General features: G+C 40.0%; 1 pseudogene across 1 annotated transcript in view; it reads right to left on the minus strand.

The window, feature by feature from the left end:
- Positions 1 to 7,634: 7,634 nt before the first annotated feature.
- LOC149832620 (catalase isozyme 1-like) overlaps positions 7,635 to 13,675 on the minus strand; it is a 45,801-nt pseudogene continuing 39,760 nt past the window's right edge. Inside the window, exons 5-10 of the transcript XR_016433224.1 lie at positions 11,286 to 11,564; positions 10,432 to 11,214; positions 8,368 to 8,456; positions 8,152 to 8,219; positions 7,961 to 8,054; positions 7,635 to 7,875 (exon numbers count right to left, since the gene is read on the minus strand). The product of XR_016433224.1 is annotated as a catalase isozyme 1-like (transcript). The remainder of the gene's footprint in view (positions 7,876 to 7,960; positions 8,055 to 8,151; positions 8,220 to 8,367; positions 8,457 to 10,431; positions 11,215 to 11,285; positions 11,565 to 13,675) is intronic.

Consider the following 13,675-nt stretch of genomic DNA (forward strand, 5'->3'; position numbering starts at 1 on the left):
CATATATGCATGATTGAATCACTATGAAAGTTTTTTGACAACATTAAAACACATATAAGTATGATTCTATCACTAATAAAGTTTTTTGACAACCTTAGAACACATATATGTATGCTTGAATCACTATGAAAGTTTTTTGACAACTTTAGAACACATATATGCTTGATTGAAGCACTATGAGAGTTGTTTTAGAACATTAGAACACATATAAGCATGATTTTATCACTATTAAAGTTTTTGACTGCCTTATAGCACATATATGCATGATTGAATTACTATGAAAGTTTTTTGACAACATTAGAACACATATAAGCATGATTCCATCACTATGAAAGTTTTTTTATTGTCTTATAACACATATATGCATGCTTGAATCACTATGAATTTTTTTTGGCAACCTTAGAACACATATATAAGCTTGATTTCATCACTATGAAAGTTTTTTGACAACCTTAAAATACATATATAAGCATGATTTCATCACTATGAAATTGTTTGACTACCTTATAACACATATATGCATTATTGAATCACTATGAAAGTTTTTTGACAACCTTAGAACACATATCTGCATGATTGAATTACTATGATTTTTTTTTTACTGCCTTATAACACATATATGCATGATTGTGATACATAACACATTTATTTGACAGCCTTATAACACATATATGTATGCTTGAATCACTATGATATTTTTTTGACAACCATAGAACACATATCTGCATAATTGAATTATTATGAATTTTTTTTGTCATCTTTAGAACACATATATGAATTCATTTAATGTCCTTCACTTTATTTCTATCTAGTCTATGTATAATTCATTCATGTTACTTTGATTGCCTTAGATTAGGTGCATTGCATATAATTTGTTTTATTATATTTTATTTATCTATACTAACCTTTTAGTTCTCTTGTAGGATGCTGGAGATAATCAGCGTAGAGGAGTTAATGGAGGCATGGATGAAGGGGCAGATCGAGACAATGAAGAGGATGATGTTCAGATTCTTGGCGATGATTAGATTCATGTGTTGCATTTGTTGCACCTTCTTGTTGTTTCAAAAGAAACTCTTTATATATGTTCACTTGTAAATAATTAGAACTTGACGAGGATTATAGTGGATTGATAAATTTTTTCACCTTGTATCTTGTGTTAAATTTTTTCACCAATATGAGAATTTCGTTGGGGCGTTCCCTACTGAGCGACACGCTGTACTCTATAGGCCCGGAGGCAGTGATAAATGGGCAAGGGTTGCTAGGTCGTCGCCCGGAAGCGACGCGTCACACCGGCGCCTGGGTGTGGTGTCAAATAGGCAAGGGTTCTCTCACTTTGTTGGACGGGTGGGGGTAAAGAAGTTAGTCCAAGACCATAAAATTAGGTTAGCCACTTGGAACATAGGATCTTTAACTGGTAAGTTGGTAGAGTTAGTAGATGTTATGTGCAGGAGAAAGATTGATATTTTATGTTTACAAGAGACCAAATGGGTAGGTGAGAAAGCAAAAGTGATAGAACCTTGGGGATATAAGATTTGGTATACAAGAATAAATAGGAATAGGAATGGAGTAGGGATTGTTATGAGTTGTGAGTTTATAGATAATGTAGTTGAGGTCCGTAGGAAGGGTGATAGGATTTTACTTATTAAATTAGTATTAGGTTCAGAGCTTATTAATATTATTAGTGTTTATACACCTCAAGTAGGTTTAGATAATTCCATTAAGCGTCAATTTTGGGAAGATTTAGATGGAGTAGTACAAGGGATATCTTATGGAGAAAGGCTTTTCATCGGCGGTGACCTTAATGGGCATGTATGCATTAGTAGAGATGGATTTGAGAGTATCCATGGAGGCTATGGTATAGGAGAAAGAAACGAAAGTGGAGAAAGAATTTTAGATTTTGGTGTGTCCTATGATATGATCTTAGCAAACACTTGGTTTAGGAAGAGAGAGTCTCACCTAGTAACATTTAAAAGTGGGGTTAATACGAGTCAGATAGATTTTTTCCTACTTAGAAAGAGAGATAGGGGTTGTTGCATCGATTGTAAGGTTATAACGGAAGAAAGTGTAGCTACACAACATAGAGTCTTAATTTTAGATCTTAGAATTAGAAAATGCCATAAAAGGGATAGACATAGGATAGATCCTAGAATTAAGTGGTGGGCACTGAAAGGAGCTAAACAAGGAACGTTTGTAGAGAAGGTAGTTAAGGAAGCTGATTGGTGTCTCAAGGAGGATTCAGAATCAATGTGGAATAAGATAGCGGGTGGAATGAGAAAGGTGGCTAAGGAGGTATTGGATGAGTCTAAAGGCGATGCACCACTAGGTAAGGATACATCGTGGTGGAATGAGGATGTCAAATTAGCTATTAAGGTTAAAAGAGAGTGTTATAGAAATCTAAGTAAGAGTCGTGATAATGAGAATTTGAAGAAGTATATGATAATAAAGAAGGAAGCTAAAAAAGTAGTTCGGAACATGAGGGATAGGTATATAAGGAGGTTTATGACAAGTTGGATACCAAAGAGGGCGAGAATGATATTTATAGGCTTGCAAAGATGAGAGATAGGAAATCGACGGATCTGGGTATGGTTAGATGTATCAAAGATGAAACACAAAGGGTTTTAGTCAAAGATGAGGAGATTAAGAAGAGATGAAAAGATTATTTTGATAAGCTATTTAATGAAAGTCATGCTCAAGATCTTGGAGACTTGTCTATTCTTTTTCATGAGATGAATCGTGGCTTCATGCGCAAGATTCAAAAGAAAGAAATTGCAGAGGCTTTGAAGAAAATGAAATCAAGAAGGGCAGTTGACCCAGATGGTATACCTATCGAGGCTTGGAAATGCTTGGGAGAGAAAAGTTTAGAATGGTTGACAAATCTTTTTAACAAGATTTGGCGGACAAATAAGATGCCTAATGAGTGGAGAAAGAGTACTTTAGTGCCTCTATATAAGAATAAGGGTGATATACAAGATTGCACAAACTATCGTGGTATAAAACTCATGAGTCATACTATGAAACTTTGGGAGAGGGTGATTGAGTCTAGGTTGAGGAAGGTTGTCATGATATCGGAAAATCAATTTGGTTTTATGCCTGGAAGATCAACTATGGAAGCTATACATCTTCTTAGACAACTTATTGAGAGAAACAAAGAGAGGAACAAAGATTTGCATATGGTTTTTATTGATTTGGAGAAGGCATACGATAGAGTACCTAGGGACGTTCTCTGGTGGACAATGATGAAGAAAGGTGTTTCTCTCAAGTACATTAGTATAATTAAGGATATGTATGAAGGAGTAGTAACCAATGTCTGCACTTGTGGAGGGATGGCAACCAATTTTCCTATAACGGTTGGGTTACATCAAGGATCTGCTTTAATCCCTTTCCTATTTGCTATAGTGATGGATGAGCTTACGAGATCAATTCAAGAAAATGTGCCATGGTGTATGTTGTTTGCTGATGATATTGTTTTGATTGATGAGTCTAGAGCTGGGGTTAATGCTAAGTTAGAATTATGGAGACAGACATTGGAAGCAAGAGGTTTTAAGTTGAGTAAGAGTAAGACAGAATACATGGAATGTCGGTTTAGTAAGCAACGAAGTAGTGATGGGAGTGTAGTGAAGCTTGGTGAGCAAGAAATACCGGTGGATGATTGTTTCAAATATTTGGGATCTATCATTCAAAAGTATGGAGAAATTGATGGAAATGTAAGTCATAGGATAAAGGTTGGGTGGATGAAATGGAAAAGTGCAACTGGAGTATTGTGCGATCGTACAATGCCATTGCGGTTGAAGGGAAAGTTTTATAGGATGACTATTAGGCCCGCTTTACTATATGGTACGGAATGTTGGGCTGCCAAGAGACATCATATTCAAAAAATGAGTGTAGCTGAGATGCGTATGCTGAGATGGATATGTGGAAATACAATAAAAGATAAGATTCAGAACGAGGAGATACGTAAGAAGGTAGGCGTTGCACCCATTGAAAATAAGATGAGAGAGAATCGTTTACGGTGGTTTGGACATATTCGGTGAAGGCCTAATGATGCTCCAGTTAGACGGATGGAGAAATGGGAAAATATATTAGTTAAAAGAGGTCGGGGTAGGCCTAGGAAGACATGGATGGAGGTGATAGGAAAGGATATGAATGCTTTGAACCTCACCGAGGACATGGCATTGGATAGAAATGATTGGAGGAGAAGGATTCATGTGGAAGACCCAGAATGATCTTCTTTTTTGGTTCATATCGCCGACCCCAATTGTTTTGGGATGAAGGCGTTGTTGTTGTTGTTGTTGTTTGTATCTTGTGTTAAATTTGTTTCAGCTGCTTTGTATTTGTATTTATATTTTGTATGTGTACTTTATTTTTTATACACAGGATATATAAATTGTATAATGAGAAAATTTTTCTTGATATTTATATTTCAAACATTTTTTTTGAAATTCTTTTTATTTTTTGTGAATGATTAGTGATGGATATTATCCATCGTTAATTAGTATCGGCCTCCAATTTAACAATGGATTAGGTATGGATATTTATCCATCGCAAAACTGAATCGGTCGATATTTTATGACAGATTGTAATCCATCACAAATCCGTCGCTAGAATAGCGTCAGAATTAGTGACAGATATGTATCTGTCGCAAAACCAAATCTCTGCGAATTAGCAACAGCCTCACGACGGATCATGGCATTCACTAATCCATCGCAAATTAGCAATGAAAGTAACAACATATATGTTATATCGCTTATTAGCAACTAGAAAATTGCGATGAAAGTTATCCGTCACTAGTCTGTCACTAAACTGTTCAGTGATGGATTTGCAATGAATTAGCGATGGATTACATTCGTCGCTAATCCATAGATTTCTTGTAGTAACTCTAGTTATAGATACCATAGATGAGGGGTTTAGGCCCATATGTTTATAGTTTTCTAAGTAAATCTTGAACCTAAATTTATAGGATTTGGGGATAAATTGTCCGGATTTGGAGTCTATTCCTCATTGACCAAATGAAGACCTAATTGGAGTATGTGTCCTTTTGTAAAGTCATTTTCAAAGCATATTTCTTTGTGTCCTTTTTTTACTTTCTTTGTATTGGAAATGAATCCTTATAAGAAAGAGTTATACTTATGGGGTGAGACAAAATTGTAATGTGACTTTTATCTCATGTATGTATGTCTGCTCTAAAAAGAAGATACATGACATCTATCAAGGGCTTTGGGTTGCTCTTGTATTCTCTTTGACATAACAAAGAAGTTTTCATTGTTGCTACTCAGTGGACATAGGCATGCATGCCGAATCTAGATGTGCTTTCTTTGCTTTGTGTGATTGACCTCGATGTGTGCATGCTCATATTCAATTCGGACAAAGCTGCTTAAGTGATTAGGGCGATTCTTAGAAGATAGTTGAACCATGTCTAAGTTTATGATCAATCGATTTGTCTCTGATTTGCCCGTGGGTGATCTTTAGGGATGTGAAAGTTTCTGAGAATAGCTAAATACATGAGTATTTGGATCAAAATCAGATCTGAAACAACTAAAAATTATAAGATCTTCATATTGAATCCAACCCATTTGCATCTCTAGTGTTCTTTGAAGGCTAGCACACTCGGCTAGCCTTTACCAACCAAGACCCATTAAATGACCCCTACATCGATTTCTCATCCTTTAAAGGAGAAAAAAAAAACTGATGATCGATCACACCATTAAACACACATTGGACATACCCTACTCAATGCTCTCAAAACCAACTAAAGTCTGTGGGTGCCCCAAGGGAGGTTGGCATAGTGGGGTGGGGCCTTAGCTGCTAGATGAGGCAGTGAAGGTTCGATTCTCATGAGTGTCACCTTTCTGTGCAAGCCAATGTGTAGCATAGGCCCAAGGGGCAGGGGTCCTACCCTAGGATTTCTAGGGCTGGCAGCATGATGACCATAGGTATGGCCGGATGAGCCTAGGGGTGGCAAAATCTGACACGACCCGCCAACCCGCTTCTTAGCCGGGTTCGGGTTTGGCTTAAACGGGTTCGTGTCATAAATGGGTCGACCCACCTAACCCGTTTATTAAACGGGTCGGGTTCGCATTAGGGGTATGCCAACCCGCCAACTCGTTTACATGAACTCGTCAACCCGCAACCCGTTTATATTTAAAATGGTTCTTTGAGATGATTAAATTCGTAACCCATTTTTAATCCAAACTGGTAATCATGTCGACCCGTTTTAAATATATATGATACTTTTAAATATTTAAAACCCGTCCTGCAGAGGTGACAAGACTTGAGAGCAATAACATTAAATGTGAGAGAGATAAAGAGGTGAAAAGTTAATCGCAGATGTGACAAGACTTGAGAGCAATAGCATTAAATGTTCTCATCTGAAAAAAGCGTTATTTTTTTTTAACATCAAATCAAGTTAAAAGTATAACTCTTTTTAATTTCTTTTTACTTAAAATAACCCCCCTTTCTTATTTTCTGCTTGCAACATCTTTTAACGGAAAGATATAACCGTGTCGGATCGACCCGACCCGTTTATTAAACAGGTTAACCATGTCGGGTCGGGTTACCCGTTTAATAAATGGGCCATGTTCGTGTTTGCCACATCCGACCGGTTTAATAAATGGATCGGGTTCGTGTTGAGGTGTTCTGACCTGCCAACCCAACCCGCCAACCCTGCGCCCACCCCACAAGATTGCCACCCCTAGATGAGCCAGCATGACCGGCGTGATGAGTGCAGTATCTTCCGGTTATAAATTAAAAAAATTAAAGTCTGTGGGGGGCCATTAGGCATTACAAGTGTCGCAGGGCGAATCATTTTTTTTTGTGAGGTCTAGTTGCATTTTGGTCTGACGTTTTGTAAAAGGTTTTTGCTGATGATATCATCATAGGCAAGAGGTAGTTTAATGATTTTGTTATATGTATCAGGCACTTGAGTTAGTTAGATTCAAGCCCCTATTTGATAGTTTTAACTTTTACTGAGAAAGTGGGTATTTCAATGTTTTTTTAGAAAACATAAGACCTTTTTGTGGTATATCAGGTAAAATATGGGTAGCTAATTGAAAACTTTCGTTTATTTAAATATTGTTTTTTTTTTTTTTGAGATACTCCACAAGTTCAAAGAAATATCAGGGTGGTCCCACAAAAAGAAAATTCTATTGAGTTCCACCTTTTGCATGATATTTGAGAAACCACTCATGTTTTCTGAAAAAAAAGAAACGTTTGCGCAGCACTGAAACTGTTAAAATAAGGACCTGACCTCAGTTCGAGTAACTACGGGTAACGTACAATAAAACCATTAACCTGTCCCTATTGCATCATAAAATAGGAAAAACATACAATTTTCAAACCAGAGGTTAAAAATCCAGTCTTTATTTCAAAACTGTCAGTGAAAAATTGAGTCCGGACTAACAAGACTTTCAGAAAATACAGGACCTGCCATTTGAAAAATATGAGACTTTTTGAAATATCAGGCAAAAGGTGTTCTCCATAAGAAAATTCATGAAAAAATTAAAACAAACGAGCTTAACTTTTGAAATATTACAAATACATGCTTACATAACAAAGCAATTCTCTAAGGGTCCTCACGGGTTACTAGGTGCATCACCGTGGCAATTGTTGAGAGAGAGAGAGAGAGAGAGAGAGAGAGGTTTGGATTACATATACATGCATAAAGATTTATATAATAAAGTTTGGAGAAGGAAACTTAGTTATTACAGCATAACTGACTACTGCAAACAGACCCAGAAGATTTATTCCATTTAACCATCAACTTAACTATCATCCACTCTCTACATGCCTTCCCTGCGACAATGAAAACTTTCTCTCTTCTCACATGCTGGGTTTGAGGTTAAACCTGGTTGCCACCTTCTGACCCAAAGATTTATCACACTGCATGATACACAATTCAACAAATCATAATCGAAATTTCTGAGCACAAACATGAAAGAAGAAGAATATAGATTTGGAAGCAAACCTGAGACAAATAAGACACCCAAATACTGCGTATTTCATGGGTGACTCTCGGTTCAGACAACACGCTAACCCATCGCCGTATGAATCGCTCTTGCCTACCAACAAACATGAATCCCTTTACTGAAAAAAAAAATTAAAGATGCTACAAATGAAGGACATCATCTTTCAAGCAGCAGAAAAATCACCACAGACCTATCTGGCGCAAATGATCTGTATCTGTCTCCTGCGGGCTTGAAGTTATTCTCCTTCTCAATGGTCATCTACATGGATTGTAAATTTGGAGTTTTCAAACAATCAGTTGAATATAATTAGAACCAGGAAAAAGGGACATTTCAAATTTAAGTTCAAGTTGTATAACTTGATTGTAATGCAAAGCATGCTTATATATTAATGCACAGGAATCCTCACCCTTTCACGCTTTCCAGTGATATTGTAGGATGGAATAGGGTATCGTTAGAAAGCCGCACTGGATCAAACCTGGAGGGGAAGTAGTCCACCTGGAAATGCATGAAATCGTACTTAGTAACTCAGATGCTGCCTTAAAAGCACTCGACCTAAAACAGGAGGAACAAGAAGAAGCTCTCCCTGAGAACCGTGCATCTGAAGAGAATATATCTCGTATGTACCTCTTCATCCAAAGCAGGTTATATGTCCCCCCCCCCAACAGGGCAGTTAGCTACATCTCATGTTCGGGGTCCCAAAGAGCACCACGTATGTAAGCATGTGCGTCTCGTATCCCCATGTTTGTCACCATTAATTAGCGTTGGAGTTTGATGTGATTGCAAAGACTTAAGTACCCTCTTCTCCATTGGTATAAAAAAAAATGACGATTCTTGAAAAGGAGTGGTTGTAAAGACTTAAGTGCCCCGAAGATGATTATTTAAGACCCAGTCTCTGCACTGCAGGATTATCCGAGAAAGAAATCTCCCCTGGAGGAGGCCATGAACATCAACCCTCTCTCTCTCTCTTCCTTCTATTTCTGCTTCTGTGCACATCCATTAGAAGATCATACATTGCTCCATCAAGCACCGACTGACCTGCACATTGACTGTTGTGGAGCCTGATTCAGAGTTTTTACCCTTACAGGAGGAGGGTTTGGGGGCTCATCCCAGCGTGGTTAGCATCATTCAACTAAATGAGTTGTAGATCCTGATTCAGAGTTTTTACCCTTACAGGAGAGGGGTCTGGGGGCTCTTCCCAGCGTGGGTAGCATCATTCAACTTGAAGAGTTATGGAGTCTAATTCAGAGTTTTTACCTTTACAAAAGGGGGGTCTGAGGGCTCCTCCCAGCGTGTTCATGGCCTTTTGCCCTTACAGGAGGGGGTCCGGGGGCTCATCAACCCTCTCACTCTCTCTCTCTTTTTTATTTTTGCTTCTGTGCACATCCATCAGAAGATCCTACATTGCTCCATCAAGCACCGACTGACCTGCACATTGACTATTGTGGAGTCTGATTCAGAGTTTTTACCCTTACAGGAGGAGGGTTTGGGGGCTCATCCCAGCGTGGGTAGCATCATTCAACTAAATAGGTTATAGATCCTGATTCAGAGTTTTTACCCTTACAAGAGAGGGGTCTGGGGGCAACTTTTGTATAATCATTTACTGTTGACAAACCATTTCTTAAGTTTTTTAGATGTCATGCTGAATATGAACCTAAGTCAATCGATGAGTTGCCTCTAAATTTATTCGACTCTGGGTCCTTACTGTACTTGAAGTTGAGTCGTTGTATTTTTTGTTGTTCGGTGGGTGGTGAGACCCTCCTCTACTCTCTCAAGACTCTTAGCTTGGGCAATCTTTCTTTTGATGATTGTGGTTGTAATATATCGTTGAAGTTAAAATGGGGAATGAAATGACAATAGAAATTACTTAAAATTTACAGAAATAAACTAGACTCAATAACGAAGACACCACTTTTTACGGATTTGAAATATGACCTTCGGTTAGGAAGATACAACTCTGACAAGTTGGTCTTAATTCAGGTAGCGATTTACAGCGATTTGCTTACTGAATAACACTATAAATCGCTATAGCGATTTGCGAAAGACACTACAAATCGCTATAGTGATATCCAAAAACACTATAAATCGCTATAGCGATTTGCGAAAGACACTACAAATCGCTATAGTGATATCCAAAAACACTATAAATCGCTATAGCGATTTGCGGAAGACACTACAAATCGCTATAGCGATTTGCGAAAGACGCTACAAATCGCTGTTGAAAAGTCGGATAACACTATAAATCGTTGTGGGGCTCGTTGGATACCCGAAAATACTACAAATCGCTGTAGGAAAGCCCGATAACACTACAAATCGCTGTTGGAAGTCTTTGCAATAACACCAGAGTCCGATGCAAAGTTATGTCAACATACACGGGAATACGAGCCCCATGTGCTTGTATACGTGGTGCTCATTCAAAATCTCGAACACAGACCTGGGATTCAGTGAATCATCGGGGGGGAACATACACCACCCTCTCCTCTTCATCCCTATGCATGAAGTTCAAGTACCCATCGTAATGATTGTTGTGGTGCGCGCATTTGGGCGCGTTCACCGGAAGCATCATGTAGTTGGGCCCGATCCAGTGCCTCTGCGTATCGGAATACGCGAAGATCCTCGCCTGTAGCATCTTGTCCTCGGAGTAATACACGCCCGGAACCACAAACGCCGGGTTGAAGGCCAACTGCTCGTTCTCGGTGAAGAAGTTGTCGATGTTCCAGTTCAAGACCAGCCGCCCCACTGGCTGAAGCGGCAGGACGTCCTCCGGCCATGTCGTGGTGAGGTCCATCGGGTCGAAGTCGTACTTGTCAATGTCCTCTGGCGGCATCGTCTGGATGAAGAGCTTCCACTCTGGGTAGTTTCCGGCGGCGATGGAGTGGTAGAGGTCCTTTGTGGCGTCGCTGTGGTTGGTGCCACCGACCACCACGGCCTCCTCATCCGTCAAACACTTCACCCCGCAGGTGGGCTTCCAGTGGAACTTCACGTGAGTCGACTTGCCTGCCTTGTTCACGAGGGTGAAGGTGTGGACGCCGAAGCCTTCCATGTGCCTGTAATCTGTAGGGATACCAACATCATCTAAGAAGAAGAAGAAGGTGAGCAGGCTCTCGGGCTTGTAGGAGAAGTAGTCGAGGATCCTCCAGAACTCTTGGATGTGGGTCTTTGGGTTCGGTTTCAGGGCGTGGATGGAGTCGGGGAACTGTATCGCATCGCGGACAAAGAAGACCGGGACGTCGTTCCCAACCATGTCGAAATTGCTCTGGTAGTACAACCATGACAGGGTTCACGTCGGCTGATTCACCTGAAATATTAGAATGTAAAAGTATATACCTCCCTGATATAGAACTTGACGGCGAAGCCACGGATGTCCCGGAGAGTCTCGGGACTGCCGCGTTCATGGACGACGGTGGAGAAGCGGACGATGACGGGCGTCTAGACGCCAGGCGCCCGCAGGAAATAGGCGCAGGTGAGGTGGGAGATGTCATGGGTGACCTCGAAGAAACCCTTGGCGCTCGCTCCCCTCGCGTGTACCACACGCTCGGGTGTTCGCTCCCTGTCGAAGCTCATGATCTTCTCCAACCAGATGGTAGTCCTCCAGGAGAACAGGTCCTGCACCAATCATAGAAGAAAAAAGAAAAAAATAAACAAACAAACAAATAATTAAACAAGCAGATGAACTGAAACCGTTAGGTTGTGTTTGATTCCCTTAGATCTAAGATAGAGATCCCAAGATCTCCAGCCCCCCGCCAATTGGACTTCAAATCTGCATATTTGAGAGGGTCTTCCACGCCTTGATCCACGAGACCCTCCGTTCTTCTCAAAGATATGAGGTAATCAAACGTACTCTTAGGGGCGTTTGTGTGCAGTGCTCTGCTGAAGGGTTTCTGCCGAGTCTTCTGCTGCTAAAAGCCCCTCAACTTGAAAGCTTTAGGCCGAAAGGGATTACGTTGAAAATGGCCCTATCCGTCAGTACAGAGAGGACAGTGTTTGCGTAGCTACGATGGAGCCCACAAAAACGGGAGGGTTGTGTATGTTCGCCCCCGATGATTCACTGAATCCCACGTCCGTGTTCGGGGGATCGAATGAGCGCCACGTATTCATGCACATGGGGCTCGTATTCCCGTGTATGTTGACATAACTTTGCATCGGACTCTAGTGCTGTTGCAAAGACTTAATCACCCTTACTTGCTTTTCTTGCCCTGAAATGACGGTTCGAGGAAATGACAAAAATATCCTCCATTCAAAAGTTGTGAAATGACGGGTGGGGAAAAGGACAAAAAAGTACTCCATCCAGAAAGTTTGATGTTAACCATTTAAAGTGGAGACGTTCGCCTGCGCCATCTGCTGTAACAGTTGCTCCCATTATCAACGCAAACTTTGCCTTCGTCTCCAGTCGAGCTTTCCGCCTTGTTTTTTATCCTGTTGTACAACACATTGTCGCCTTCTCGTGACTGCCTTGTGTTACAAAACATTTCAGTGTCTTCTCTTCATTTCTGCTGTCGTTAGGCATCATGGAAGAAAGCAATGATTCACAAACATTCCAACCAGTGCCATTAAGGCACCGTGAGTAGCTTTTCATCTCATCATGCTATCGATGAAGAAGGCATGTCGTCTTGTGTGCCATTAAGGCATTGTTTGGTTATTGCAGGTAGATCTTGTTATTACAAAGGTTGGAAACTTATCGATATTTGTAAGACGTTGGGACCTGTTGACAAGAACGCTTGTTTGCAGATGCTAGGAAGGGCCTCTACCCCATAAGGTATCCTACAGTCACTCATCATATGCATTGTATCTCAAACCGCTGTATTAGTAACAGACTCTCGTTTTTGTGAGATACATTTTTGTTAGTTAATATCGATTTGTTTGCTATTATGTTCAAGTTCTTCCTTATCGATTTGTAATTTATTGTGCGATATATTTATCGACCTTTTAGATAGTATGTTTTTGTATCGTCGAGTTATAAGTTATAAATATTGAACTGCCGTATCGATTTTCAATATCTGACAAATCGCTATACATATTGTTTTGTAAGATATTATATGTTTTGTAATATGTATTTGTAAGATATTTATACACAGACTTTGAAAACGTTTGGGTGCAGAAACACATCTTGACACGCATGGTGGGGCGATTTTCGCATGCATATCGTTGCTCTCTCAGCGACTTCTATTGAACTCGCTTTAGAGCCTCGTGGATATTATGAGAGCGTTATCGTCAACACACATGTACGACATGTTTATTTTATTGGCATGGTAAGCGACACGTCGATGCTCAGCATAAGCAAACATCAAACCGCACTTGCTTTGATACTTTCATTCATTAAATCGTTGCTTTGACTTGCGTAACCCTAGTGGTATCTGTTCTTATATGCATCCTGATTAAATCGTAGTAAACCTATGCCGCTTGCTAACGAAAATTGATATATTGCTTACAAAACATTCCACTGTCTTCTTTTATTTGTCATTGTTGTTAGGCATTAAGGAAGAAAGCAATGATGCACAAACATTCCAACCAGTTCCATCAAGGCGGCGTGAGTAGATTCTCAGCATCATGCTATCGATGAAGAAGGCATGTCGTCTTGTGTGTCATTAAGGCTTTGTTTGGTTATTGCAGGTAGATCTTGTTCTTACGAAGGTTGGAAACTTATCGATATTTGTAAGACGCTGGGACCTGTTGATAGGAATGCTTGTTTGCAGATGCTAGGAAGGGCCTCTACCCCA

This window comes from Nuphar pumila, chromosome 7, assembly GCF_984573655.1.
Source record: "Nuphar pumila chromosome 7, dmNupPumi1.hap1.1, whole genome shotgun sequence".
Taxonomy (NCBI): domain Eukaryota; kingdom Viridiplantae; phylum Streptophyta; class Magnoliopsida; order Nymphaeales; family Nymphaeaceae; genus Nuphar; species Nuphar pumila.